This window comes from Kogia breviceps, chromosome 10 (assembly GCF_026419965.1).
Source record: "Kogia breviceps isolate mKogBre1 chromosome 10, mKogBre1 haplotype 1, whole genome shotgun sequence".
NCBI classification, from domain to species: Eukaryota; Metazoa; Chordata; class Mammalia; order Artiodactyla; family Physeteridae; genus Kogia; species Kogia breviceps.
This window is the reverse complement of record NC_081319.1, coordinates 26,610,587-26,623,319: the sequence shown is the minus strand read 5'-3', so window position 1 is coordinate 26,623,319 and position 12,733 is coordinate 26,610,587. Positions and strand designations below refer to the sequence as shown.

The following is a 12,733-nucleotide window of genomic DNA, read 5'->3' as shown; positions in this document are numbered from 1 at the left end:
ACTAAAGCCAATCTGTTAAATATTAAGTAATTTGATATATTTTTTTACCTCTTGAATTTAATCAATAGAAAGACATAACTGAATGATGGTGGGAATTTTTGTGTTATTGTCTAAGAAATAATATCCTTTACATAGAATGTGTAGTCCTTTAGGCTATGGTGATCTTTCATCTCATTAAAACATAGTGAGAAAAGGCTGCTTTCTCATAATGAGGAGAACTAAATGGGTTCTTGGAACAATCAATAAAAGATTATTAAGAAAGAAAATTTGTGTTAAAGAAAATATATTCTAAGTCCTGCAGTATTATAATAATAAAACAGAATGAGACTTCCTTACTTTAAAAAGTGATCCTCTCAGGATGTGGATGGACCTAGAGACTGTCATACAGAGTGAAGTAAGTCAGAAAGAGAAAAACAAATATCATATATTAACGCATATATGTGGAATCTGAAAAAATTGGTATAGATCTTATTTGCAAAGCAGAAATAGAGACGCAGACGTAGAGAACAAACATTCAGATACCAAGGGGGAAAGGGGGGGTGGGATGGATTGGGAGATTGGGATTGACATATATACACTATTGATACTGTGTATAAAATAGATAACTAATGAGAAGCTATTATATAGCGCAGGGAACTCTACTCAATGCTCTATAGTGACCTAAGTGGGAAGGAAATCCAAAAAAGAGGGGATATATGTATACGTATAGCTGACGCACATTGCTATACAGTAGAAACTAACACAACATTGTGAAGCAACTATACTCCAATGAATTTTTTTTTAAAGTGATCCTCTTGGAAATTTTATTATTCTTGAATATGCTTAAACAAAATATCTTGAAAACTGTTCACATACATGTTAAATTTTTAAAATGATTGAATTTTGACTACACATGGACATATATATCTAGATTGGTTTTAATATGATCTCAAATTTGTAAAAACTTAATAATGGAAAATTTCAAGCATATAAAAAACACAGAATAATATAATGAGCCTCTGTTTCCTCATCGTTCCAGCAATAATCAACTCATAACTAACATTATTCCTTTTATACTCCCCAAGCATTAGATCATTTCTTCTGTAATAAATTGGTGCTTGTCTTTCAAAGGTACTGAAAACAAAAACACTAAAATAACACTTCACGTGTCTTAAAAATGAGCAATAATTCAGTTGTCATCAAATATCTATAAATTTCCAAATATCTCTCTTAATCTCATGACTTTTGTTTGTAGTTTTCTGAAATCTGGATTTTTGATATATCTGTTAGACCTTTTCAAGCATAAGCTCTTCTCTCTCAGTCTCCTCTTCTGTGTCATTATTCATACAGTTTAATAATTTATTGTTGTTATTCTTGAACAAACAAAGTATTTACACCTGGAGAGTTTCTCAGCATCTGGATTTTGCTGATTTTACCCTTGTGATGTCATTTTACACGTATCTCTCTCTCTCTCCTGTATTTCTTTGTAAATTGGCAGTTGGACATAGAGACTTGATCAAATTCAGGTTTGGGTTTTTTTTTTTTTTTGCAAAGAATACCTCAAAATTGGTAAGATCTTCTTCCACTAGAGGCACATAATATCTGGCTGTCTCTCTTGTTGTGTTATCAGTCATCAGTGCTTAGATTAATTTGTTAAGGGTTGTGTCTTAGCTTGGGCTGCCATAACAAAGTACCAAAGACTGGGTGGCTTAAAAATTAGAAATTTATTTCTCACAGTTCTGGAGGCTGACAAGTCCAAGATTAACATGCTTGCAAGGTAGATTTCATTCTGAGGCCTCTTCTCTTGGCTTGTAAGTGGCTGCCACCTTGCTGTGTGCTCCTTTCCTTGGTCAGTACACACAGGGAGAGATACAGAGAAAGGGAGCAAGCCCTGGTGTTTCTTCCTTTAAGAACACTAATCTTTTCTCTTTCTGACTTACTTTACTTAGTATGATCATCTCTAGTTGCAGACGAATACCGTATGATATCACTTATATGTGGAATCTAAAATATAGCACAAATGAACCTATCTACAAAACAAAAATATACTCACAGACATAGAGATCAGACTTTGGGTTGCCATAAGGGAGGGACTGGGAGTTTGGGGTTGCTAGATGCAAACTATTACATTTCGAATGGACAGACAACAAGGTCCTAATGTATAGCACAGGGAACTATGTTCAGTATCCTGTTATAAACTGTAATGCAAAAGAATATATGTGTATAACTGAGTCACTTTGCTGTACAGCAGAGATTGGCACCACATTGCAAATCAACTATACATCAATAAAAATAATAATAATAATAAAAGAGCACTAATCCTGTGGGATCAGGGCCCCACCCTTAACTTCATTTAACCTGAATTACTTCCTTAGAGGCATCATCCCCAAATACAGCCACAGTGGGGGTTAGGGATTCAACATATGCATTAAGGTAGGGGCACAAATATTCAGTCCATAACAGGTTGCAAAATGGTGATATTCTAATTCTTTGTCATTATTAGGTGAATAGTTCTATGAAGGCAAACTTCTTCTCTACTATTAGGTCACTTGCTAGTAGCATCCTTAAAGAAAAGGCAAGATAAATGATTGATGCTTCCCTTTCATTTACTAGTTGTTTAGTTCACTAGTATCCTCTAACAGTGACCAGTTAGATTTTTATGATTAGTTGTTCCTTTTAGTATAGTTATGACCTCATGGATTCAAACTGTCATTCTCTATCTGTGTGGTCTTGGATGAGTCACTTAACCCCTCAATGCCATGGTTTACCCAGCTCTGAAATGGGGGGTGATGATGATACCTACCTCACAGAGGTATGAGATTTTAATGAGATAATGTCTGTAAAGCACATTACAGTCGTTAAAGACAAGTGTATTGCTGGACACAAGTAGAAGCTCCCTAAAAAGTAGCAGCAGTTGTGTTGTTATGATTAGAATTATAACTAGAAAATATTACTTTAGAATATACTTCAAACTGTTCCTCCAGAACTTCTACTCTAGTATTTTGGGTATTTTTCCAATGAATAAATGCTTCCTTTTAACTGCCTATGTCAGGCTTGCTTCTCTTCCATTACATAATCAAAATAATACATGGTAGCAAGTGCCCTGTTATTCCAGTGGTGATTTGATGACTATGCATTATGTTTCGGAGGTTCAGACATTGATTCCCAGGTCAAGAATCAGAACTTCACAAATATCTTGAAGTATGAACAGCAGAGAGATGCAACTTGCCAGTGGGGTGTGTGCAAAGCAAGTAGAATGTAGAAAGGCCTTCAAATCTCTCTACATAGTTATTTGCATGTTTTAAAATTCTTCTGACAATAAATGGTTTTATGACTCATTCTGGGTTTCTGCCTCTTAGTTCATGAGCTTAAATATGATGCCCGTTCATATTCCTGGCTTATAGTTGATAAGCCCTGGATTTTATTTATTTATAATATAGCCATAAGCATAAAAATGGCTAAGCAAGCAGAAAAAGTCAGCTCCTTCTGTTCTTTTCATGGGACCCTGTGCTTGTCTTTCATTAAAATGAAGCTGCATTTAAGACAAAATTTTTTTGTTTTAATTTTTTTTTAAAGGAGAACGAATGAGAGAAACTTCTCTGTTTAATGAGCCATACAGTCTAATGAAAAGAATTAATTGAATGTGGCCAGTTGGTTATGGATCAGTATTTTTCACCCAAATAATCCTATGTTATTCTAATTTGCTTTATGGATATAAATATAACTCTGTTTTATGAAATGTTCGAATTTTAAAGAAGACACATGAAATACACCAAATTCATCCAGAATAGAATCCCAACCTGACTTTTACTTTCTATTTAGAGACATGGTGACTAAAGCCTGCTCTTTATTTTAAAAAATGGGGTTAAAGAATTGTGACTTTAGTTTTAAAAAACTTCTAAACATTCTACATTATCATGAAAACATGGCTTCTGGCAAGGAGTAGTTCATGCCAGCATCTTCTATACATGTTATTAAATTACAGAACAGTGTCTGTGTTCCATGCGTTTTTCTTACTCTAATTTTCCTATCAAGCAAAAGTGTGCAGTTAAGATATCTATCAATGATTTTCTTCAGTGATCTAAGATCAAATTTCTCCAGAAAAATGTTAAGTTCAAAACCACTACAATAGGCAAGAAATTAATTCATAAGACTCTTAACTCAGCTGTCAGAGAAATGGTTTCAGTTCTCGGTGAGAAGTTCTGTGGAATTTTTATTTTTTCTTGTTATTCCATTATGACAGATATGAGAGAATGGGAGTGGAGTCCTTTAAAAACAATGACCATCACTGAATCTGACAAACGATAATTTACACTTGTACTCAACTAAAGATTGACACATTCTTAAGTATATATTCCCATGGTATATTTTGAAATAGTTTTACCTTGATTGTAAACAGTGACTTTGCCAAAGTATTTTAATAAATGAGCAAGTCAAAAATGTGATTCCATTTACACTCTCTATAAATGTAAATAATTTTTTAACTTTTTTTATTGAAAGATTCTTTAAATTCTATAGTGCTTTACAATTTTCAGAAGTTTCACACACATGATTTCATATAATCCCATAATAACCCTTTCCCTCCCATTCTTATATTGTCCCTCCCCCAAATGTAAATAATTTGAAGGTATTATGAAGATAATTCTTAAAGGGAGTGGGTTTTCTCTGATTTTACATTTTTTCATCAAAATGGAAGTTAAAAATGGCATAGCTGTCTAATGACGGGCCTGAATTTACTTTGTTCAAGTTACCCAGAGGTTGTCTAAATTTGCAATTTTAATAAGATCTGTTTTTTTAAAATTGAAGTATAGTCGATTTACAATATTGTGTTTGTTTCAGGTATACAGCAAAGTGATTCAGTTATATATTTTTTCAGACTATTTTCCATTGTAGGTTATGACAAGATATTGAATGTAGTTCCCTGTGCTATGCAGTAAATCCTATCGCTTATCTGTTTTATGTAGAGTAGTTTGTATCTGTTTATCCCATATACCTAATTTGTCCTTCCCACCCTCCCTCTCCCCTTTGGTAATGGTAAGTTTGCTTTAATAAAATCTTTTTTTTAGTTGTGAAAGTTACACATGCTTATTGGAAGAAGTTGAAACAGTACAAAAATAATTTAAAAATAAGATTCTGCTTCCAAAATTCACTCCTTAATGTCAAAAACTGATAATACTTCAGTACAACCTTTCTAGACCTTTTCAAGTCCATTAAAAATGTATACATGTATAAATACTTACTTTTACAAGAATGTAATGTACATATGTCATACTTGGCAATTTGCTTTTTTTTTCTTTTTTTGCTTTACATAAGATCACCTATAACTTTCTATACTGCTTGTCATACTTTTTAACTATCGCATAATACTTCGTTGATTGACTGCTTCAAAATTTATTTGATTATCTTTTCCATAGGCATGAAGTTTCCAATTTATTTTTACTATTTCAGTCATGCATTTTACTTTAAAGATTTATGTCAGGCTTTATGTTGGAAAATAAAATTCAAGCAGAAATTTACATTTCTCTTCATGGGCAAGTGTTAAATTTAGCATATAAGGCACAGGACTTTCTAGGTACTGTCCAGGGAAGAGGAAATGACTAGATGCTGAATGGGCTTGACTATGCTATCTTGCCTTTATAAAATGCCATGAATGCTTGTTTTACTTCTTCATCTTTCTCCCCTAAATTTCTGGGGCAGACAGTGGCAACTGGCTGACTGAATAATCATTCCCAGCCCTTGTACCATTGCCTGTCTCCCCTCTGCAGCCCAGGAAAGCCAAATATTCACTTCTCAGGCTCCCGTGCAGCTCAGGATATCCATGGAAATGCAGCAACCATTTTTTGGTGATGAGGCAGAGACCACAGGAAACAAAGAGATGTTGGCTCAGACATCATCCTACCAGAAGCCACTTAGTTCTGGACTTCTCAATGCGTATGAAAAACAAAGTTCTCTTTGTTTAAGCCACTATTTATCAAGCTTTCTGTTACCTGTGCCCAAATAACGTTATTAAGTGATCCATCTCCAGGCTACAGGTTTAAGAAAATGAAAACAGAAACTTCTTATGCTATATAAGTAATTTGGGGTTCTCCTTCTGCATGGCCTGGTCAGAATTCCTCAGGTGCTACTATGAAGTACCAATTTTATGAGGCTGCCTTTGCTTGGGAAGATTTCATATGAATCACAAAGCAGCTAGAAGGGCACAGTATACAATTCTTGACAGGTAACCTGAAACGGAAAGCAGTGTGGAAGATATTGGAGCTGGGTAAGAACACAGATAGTTATATACAACGACAAGAGAAAACATACAGCTCTGTGGGGGAGAGCTTTTTGACCATGGTTTTCAGTGCCTCCAAATAAGATAGAATTATACTGTCTTCCAGGGATGACCTGCAGTTTTTATCTTCACGGGAAGGTCTCATCTGAGATTTTACAGGGTTATTCACAAAAACTTTTCTGGGTCAGAGTGTTGCAGTAACCATAAACTGATGGCCAGAATAGGTGCTTTGTCAATTTCTTTGGAAAAATCCAATTATCAATAAGAGAAGAAACACTAGAAGAAAGACGAATTGGACCAAAATGAGTAGAATTGGAACATGAAGTTTTAGAGGCATTCATCAGTCAGCTGAGGGCCTCCTGGGCAGCCTCTGGGATATGAGGGAAGCCACAGTTAATCAAACATTCTTTCTGCACCAGAAAATATCCTGACAGTGTGTATTCCTCACTTTTCCAGGGCAACTAGTGAGTAATCAGCTCTTTTAAACAACTGTGTTCCCAGAAATGCTCCTCAGGGCTGCTAAGGACCAATGACTCATCAGCCCAAGACAAATCATAAAAGGAGAAGGCACCAGAGGGGTTCATCAGAGGCAGGTAGAGAGGCAGGAACGGGGTCTCTTTCACCTATAAGCTGTTGAATGATGGACAGGAGTGAAAGTGAGGAACCCCCACCCCCACCCCGACCCACCATGGGTGGCTGAGGATTAGGAAGAGGGGCTTGTTCAATGTAATTGGCAGAACTACTCCTGGCAGGCTTCTCCAGGGTTCTTATCATACCAGATTCTAAGTCCCTCGCCCCTAATGTCCTGTGATACTGCAGAGCGAAGGCTCGTGGGGCTGAGGCAAGATCCACGAGTTGCCACTGGGATCCACGTGGATGATCAGGGCTTTGTCTTACAGATGCTTCATTGAGTCCTCACTTGTCTTCCTGAGCATTGATGTGACAGAGAAAGCCTTAACTCGCCCATAATTGATATTATTCTTCCATAGTCTGCTCCAGCCAGGTGAGATGCCCTTCACAGCCCTGGGAGAGTTGGGAAAAAAAGAAGATAAACTTTAGAGAAAGGCAGATCTGAGTTCAAACCATGACTACTTAACATACCAATAACCCATGTGATCTTGGCGTGCAGTTTGACCCAGTTTCTTTTTTTTTTTTTTTTTTTTGCGGTACGCGGGCCTCTCTCTGTTGTGGCCCCTCCCGTTGCGGAGCACAGGCTCTGGACGCGCAGGCCCAGCGGCCATGGCTCACGGGCCCAGCCGCTCCTCGGCATGTGGGATCCTCCCGGACTGGGACACGAACCCGTGTCCCCTGCATCGGCAGGCAGACTCTCAACCACTGCGCCACCAGGGAAGCCCTGACCCAGTTTCTTCATGTGAAAAATGAGGGGTTGTTTCCACTTTGGAGGGTTGTTGAGAGGATTAAATGGGCTCATATAAATAATGTATTTACTGAAGAGACTGGCCCCGAGAATCAAATGTGGTTGATTTTTTAGTGCTCTCATCATCGTTATCATCGCCATCATCATCGCCTTCACAGTGTTTATTATTCTGGGCTTCGGTGCCAGGGTTCACGTTTTCAAGCCCTTCATCCTCTCACCTTGTCTTGCTCATTCATTCATATTTTCATTCACTTGACATTTATGACCCGCCTGCCTGCCGTGTTTTGGCACAGCGAGGATACAAAGAGAACTGAGGTGTGGTCTTGCTGGCAAAGCGTCTGCAGACTGTCTGGGGAAGTGAGACACTTGCTCATCCTCCAGCATCAGGTCCTGCCCTCTCTCCATCCGCACTCTCCACCGTTGCCAGTGTGGCTTTTCTGAAATGCAGATCTGTCACGCCCCTCCCCTGCCGAAAACCCAACCCCCTCCTAAAACCCAAGTTTCCTCGGACGAACGATTTCTGTTAACAACCAGATAGTAAATAGGTTTGCCTTTTTGGACCGTAGAATCTTTACTGTCCATACTCAGCTCCATCACTGTAACGTGAAAGCAGCCGTAGACCATATGCGAGTGAATGGATGCGGCTGGACATGGCTCAGGGGCCTTCGTTTTCGGATCCTTCCTAGACCAGGCCTGACACATCCCTCTTGCCTCCCGAATGGAGTCACCGCCTTCTCCCCATCTTACAATGTCTGCTCCTGTCCTACCAACCGCACAGCCGAGATGTTCCTCACTTGCTCACTTGAGTATCTTTGACTTGTTGCTCTCTCTGCCTAAAACACTCATTTTCTCACTCTTACCTGGCTAAACCTGGCATGCTTTGCCTGGAGTCTGCTTAGCTCTCCGTTGCTCCGGCCTCCCCTCCACTCCTCTGCAAGCATGCACCACATTTCCCTCTAGCGTGCTCCAGTGACTGCCACCACCATAAAGCACTGTCACTGCACCTGTTCATCCACTTGCCCGCATCCCCAAATGGACAACAAGTTCCCTGGAGGTAGGGGAGCCGACTATATTTACGTATTTAGTCAACGTGTGTTTAGGGAGCACCTACTTCGTGCCAAGGGCTGGGATTCATCAGTAAACACAGACAAGGGTATTACCTTTCCTCGGGGAAGTGGTCAGACAAAACGTAAACAGGTGAATACACTATGCCTAACAAATACAGGTTTTTAAATGTCTGCTCAGGTAAACAACAACAGCGGCAGGTAATAATGGGAGTCAGGGTGGGGTGGGCTGGCTTCAGGAGCCCTCCTCTGGACAGTGTAGTCCAAGAAGACTTTCTGTTTGCAAAGGGGCTCAGCTTCTTTGGAGAGGGCTGCAGAGATGAGAGCGTGGCGAGCTAGAAGCTGAGAGGCATGAGCTAAGGTGCACTGGGTGGTACCAGTCCTTCCATTAATACAGTCCTAGGGCCACTGCAATGCCTAGAGAGTAATCAGTGCTGGGTCCGTGTTTGGTAACTGTCTCAGTTGCATTTCTCAAAAGCAGGTCCTGAGACCTGCTTTTTGAAAATACAAGAATTTAGACTCAGCAAGGTCACCTGAGAAGTAATGCCAGGAAGCACAATGATGAGTGGGGAAATGAGACAGAAAAAGGAAAACGCCCACCAAGTGTGTCGTTCGTGAGCAGATGTTGCTGTGAGCAACAGGGGCTTAATCCCATTGGAAGAAACTATACTGAACACACTTCAAACTTTCCCCACAGACAGACAAGGACACTGGGGGTTGATCCACCAGTTTCCATCCCACATTGTTTGGAAGCTGCCAGGGAATTGACTCCCAGAGACTCGCACCATGCCCCAGTCACAGGCTGCATTCCTGCTGCCTGAGAAAGCCCTCAGCGGAGAGACTCGAGTGTTTGGGGAGGAGCCTTTGATGAGTATGAGGACTGTCCCCCTGAAAATGCAGATGGCCTGTAGGGTGGGCTGTGGGGATCTCAGCAGAGCATCAATGGTCTCTCCTACAGTAGCTAAATCAGTAAGTGAATAATAAGTGGTTGAATGGATAAATGAATGAATAATTGAAGTGAAATCAGTGAAAGAAGCCCAAGGCGAGTGATATAAGAGAAAATATGAGATATGAAATAAGAGTAAATATGAAATAAGAGGAGTGAATCAATGAAATTAGTCCATGGTTCTTGCTCCAGGGGAGAGTCAGGGAAATTCCTTTGGTGGCAGTGGTGTGTTAGAGCACAGCTGACTGTGCAGCTCTCTTCCCAATCAAGGTTCAGAGGTGTTATGTTGGTAGCTTGGAATTGGCCATGGTGGGAGTATTTACACCATGGAAAGTGGCAAATGTAAATCAAAGCTTTATCCTCCGGAGATCTCATTGTCACCCCTGGTGCCCTGACCCACAGAGGGAGGGATATCACAGCCATGGTGGTTTCCCCTGAGGAGCGAGGGGTTTGAGCCCCACATTAGGGTCCCCAGCCTGGGGGAGCGGCACCAGAAAGATGAGCCCCTGTAACGTCTGGCTTTGAAAGCCAGAGTGGCTTATGTCCAGGAAAGCTGGAGGGCTGTGGAAAACTGAGACTTAGTTCTTGAAGAGCATACACACATACTCACTTGCTCCAAGTCCCAGTGCAGAAGCAGCAGCTTAAAAAGTGCCTGTGTCGGGCTTCCCTGGTGGTGCAGGGGTTAAGAATCCTCCTGCCAGTGCAGGGGACACAGGTTCGAGACCTGGTCCGGGAAGATCCCACATGCCGCAGAGCAACTAAGCCCACGAGCCACAACTGCTGAAGCCTGCATGCCTAGAGCCCGTGCTCCACAACAAGAGAAGCCACAGCAATGAGAAGCCCATGCACTGCAACGAAGAGCAGCCCTTGCTCACTGCAAGTAGAGAGAGAGCCTGTGCACAGCAACAAAGACCCAACGCAGCCAAAAATAAAATAAATAATTTTTTTAAAGAAGTGCCTGTGTCATAGAAGAAAGAGATTCATTGACTAAATTTTAGGGCATGTGCCGGAGGGGCAGAGATCTGGTGGAATTTTCTCCAGGGACAGAAGAAGTGGCAGATGCCATTTTTTTTTTTAAACTCTCCATCCACCTCATGGACCCAGCATGGGCATGTACCATTTCTGTCACTCTCCATCAACTTAACTAACACCATGTGCACCAACCAAGTATTTCCCTGAGGACCTACCCTGCCCAACCTGCCTGCCCCAACTGGCTCCCCCAAAGCAGCTGCTGCCACGTTCTACCCAGCAGGCATCCCCAGCTGGCACTGGCATCCCTCCAGGTGTCGCCTGCTCCAGGGGTCCAGCCCCACCTACCAGCATACCCACAATAGTCTCAGTCGGCCTCAAAGCCACTTCAGAGTGAAAGACACACAGTGACGAAGTGGAAAAAGATATTCTATGCAAATGGAAACAAAAAGAAAGCTGGGGTACCAATACTTACACCAGATTAAATAGACTTTAAAGCAAAGACTGTAAAAAGAGACAAAGAAGGGCCTTACATAATAATAGAAAAGGTTAATCCAAGAGTAAAGCAAATATTAACAGACATACAAGGAGAAATTGACAGCAATACAATAATAGTAGGGGACTTTAACACCCCACTTATATCAATGGATAGATCATCCAGACAGAAAGTCAATCAGGAAACATTGACCTTAAACAACACATTATATCTGATTGACTTAATATATAAATACAGAATATTCCACCCCAGAAGAGCAGGATATGCATTTTTCTGAAATGCACTTAGAACATTCTCCAGGATAAATTACATGTTAGACGAAAAAATGAGTCTCAAATGTAAGAAGACTGAAATCATTTCAAGCATCTTTTCCCACCACAATGGTATAAGACTAGACTCAATTACAAGAAGAAAACTGTGAAAAACACAAAGACTTAACGGCTAAACAACATGGTACCAAACATGCTTCTTCTGGTCCATGGATCACTGAAGAAATCAAAGAGGAAATCACAAAATACCTGGAGACAAATGAAAATAGAAACAAAACATTCCAAAATCTGTGGGACTCAGCAAAGGCAGATCTAAGAAGGAAGTTTATAGCAATACAGGCCTACATCAGGAAACAAGAAAAATCTCAAATAAACAATCTAACATTACACCTACAGGAACTAGAAAAAGAAGAACAAAGCCCAAATTTAGTAGAAGAAAAAGAAATAATAGAGATCAAAGTGGTAATAAATGAAATAGAGACTAAAAACCAATAGAAAAGATCAATGAAACTAAGAGCTGGTTCTTTTTTTTTGCACTACACGGACCTCTCACTGTTGTGGCTTCTCCCGTTGCGGAGCACAGGCTCCAGACCCGCAGGCTCAGCAGCCATGGATCACGGGCCCACCTGCTCCGCGGCATGTGGGATCTTCCCGGACCGGGGCACGAACCCGTGTCCCCTGCATCGGCAGGCGGACTCTCAACCACTGCGCCACCAGGGAAGCCCAGAGCTGGTTCTTTGAGAAGATAAACAAAATTGATAAACCTTTAGCTAGACTCATCAAGAAAAAAAAGAGAAAGGGCCTAAATGAATAAAATCAAAAATGAAAGAGAAGTTACAACCAACACCACAGAAATACAAAGAATCATAAGAGATTACTACAAATAATTATATGCCAACAAATTAGATAACCGCAAAGAAATGGATAAATTCCTGGAAACATACAATCTTCCAAGACTGAATCAGGAACGGGGCAGGGGCGGGGGTGTGTGTGTGGTGGTGATGGGATGAATTGGGAGACTAGGATTGACATATATACACTAATACGTATAAAATAGATAACGAAGAAGAACCTGCTATATAAAAAAAAATAAAATTCAAAAAACCAACAAAAAGAGGCTGAATCAGGAAGAAACAGAAAATCTGAACAAACTGATCACTAGTAGTGAAATTGAATCAGTAATCAAAAAAACCCCAACAAACAAAAGTTCGGGACCAGCCGGCTTCACAGGTGAATTAAGCAACTTTCCCAAGGTCACATTCCAGAGCCCATGCACTTAACCCTTACACAGGAATTCCTCTCGCTATGCAAAGTGATCTGGTGTTCCTAATGGGGACTCCAAGCTACTATAAGAATCT

The 12,733-nt window shown here is 40.4% G+C and overlaps 1 protein-coding gene across 2 annotated transcripts in view; it reads left to right on the top strand.

The window, feature by feature from the left end:
• Positions 1-12,733, top strand: part of SYNPR (synaptoporin) — a 292,184-nt gene that overhangs the window by 168,079 nt on the left and 111,372 nt on the right. The window lies entirely within an intron of this gene.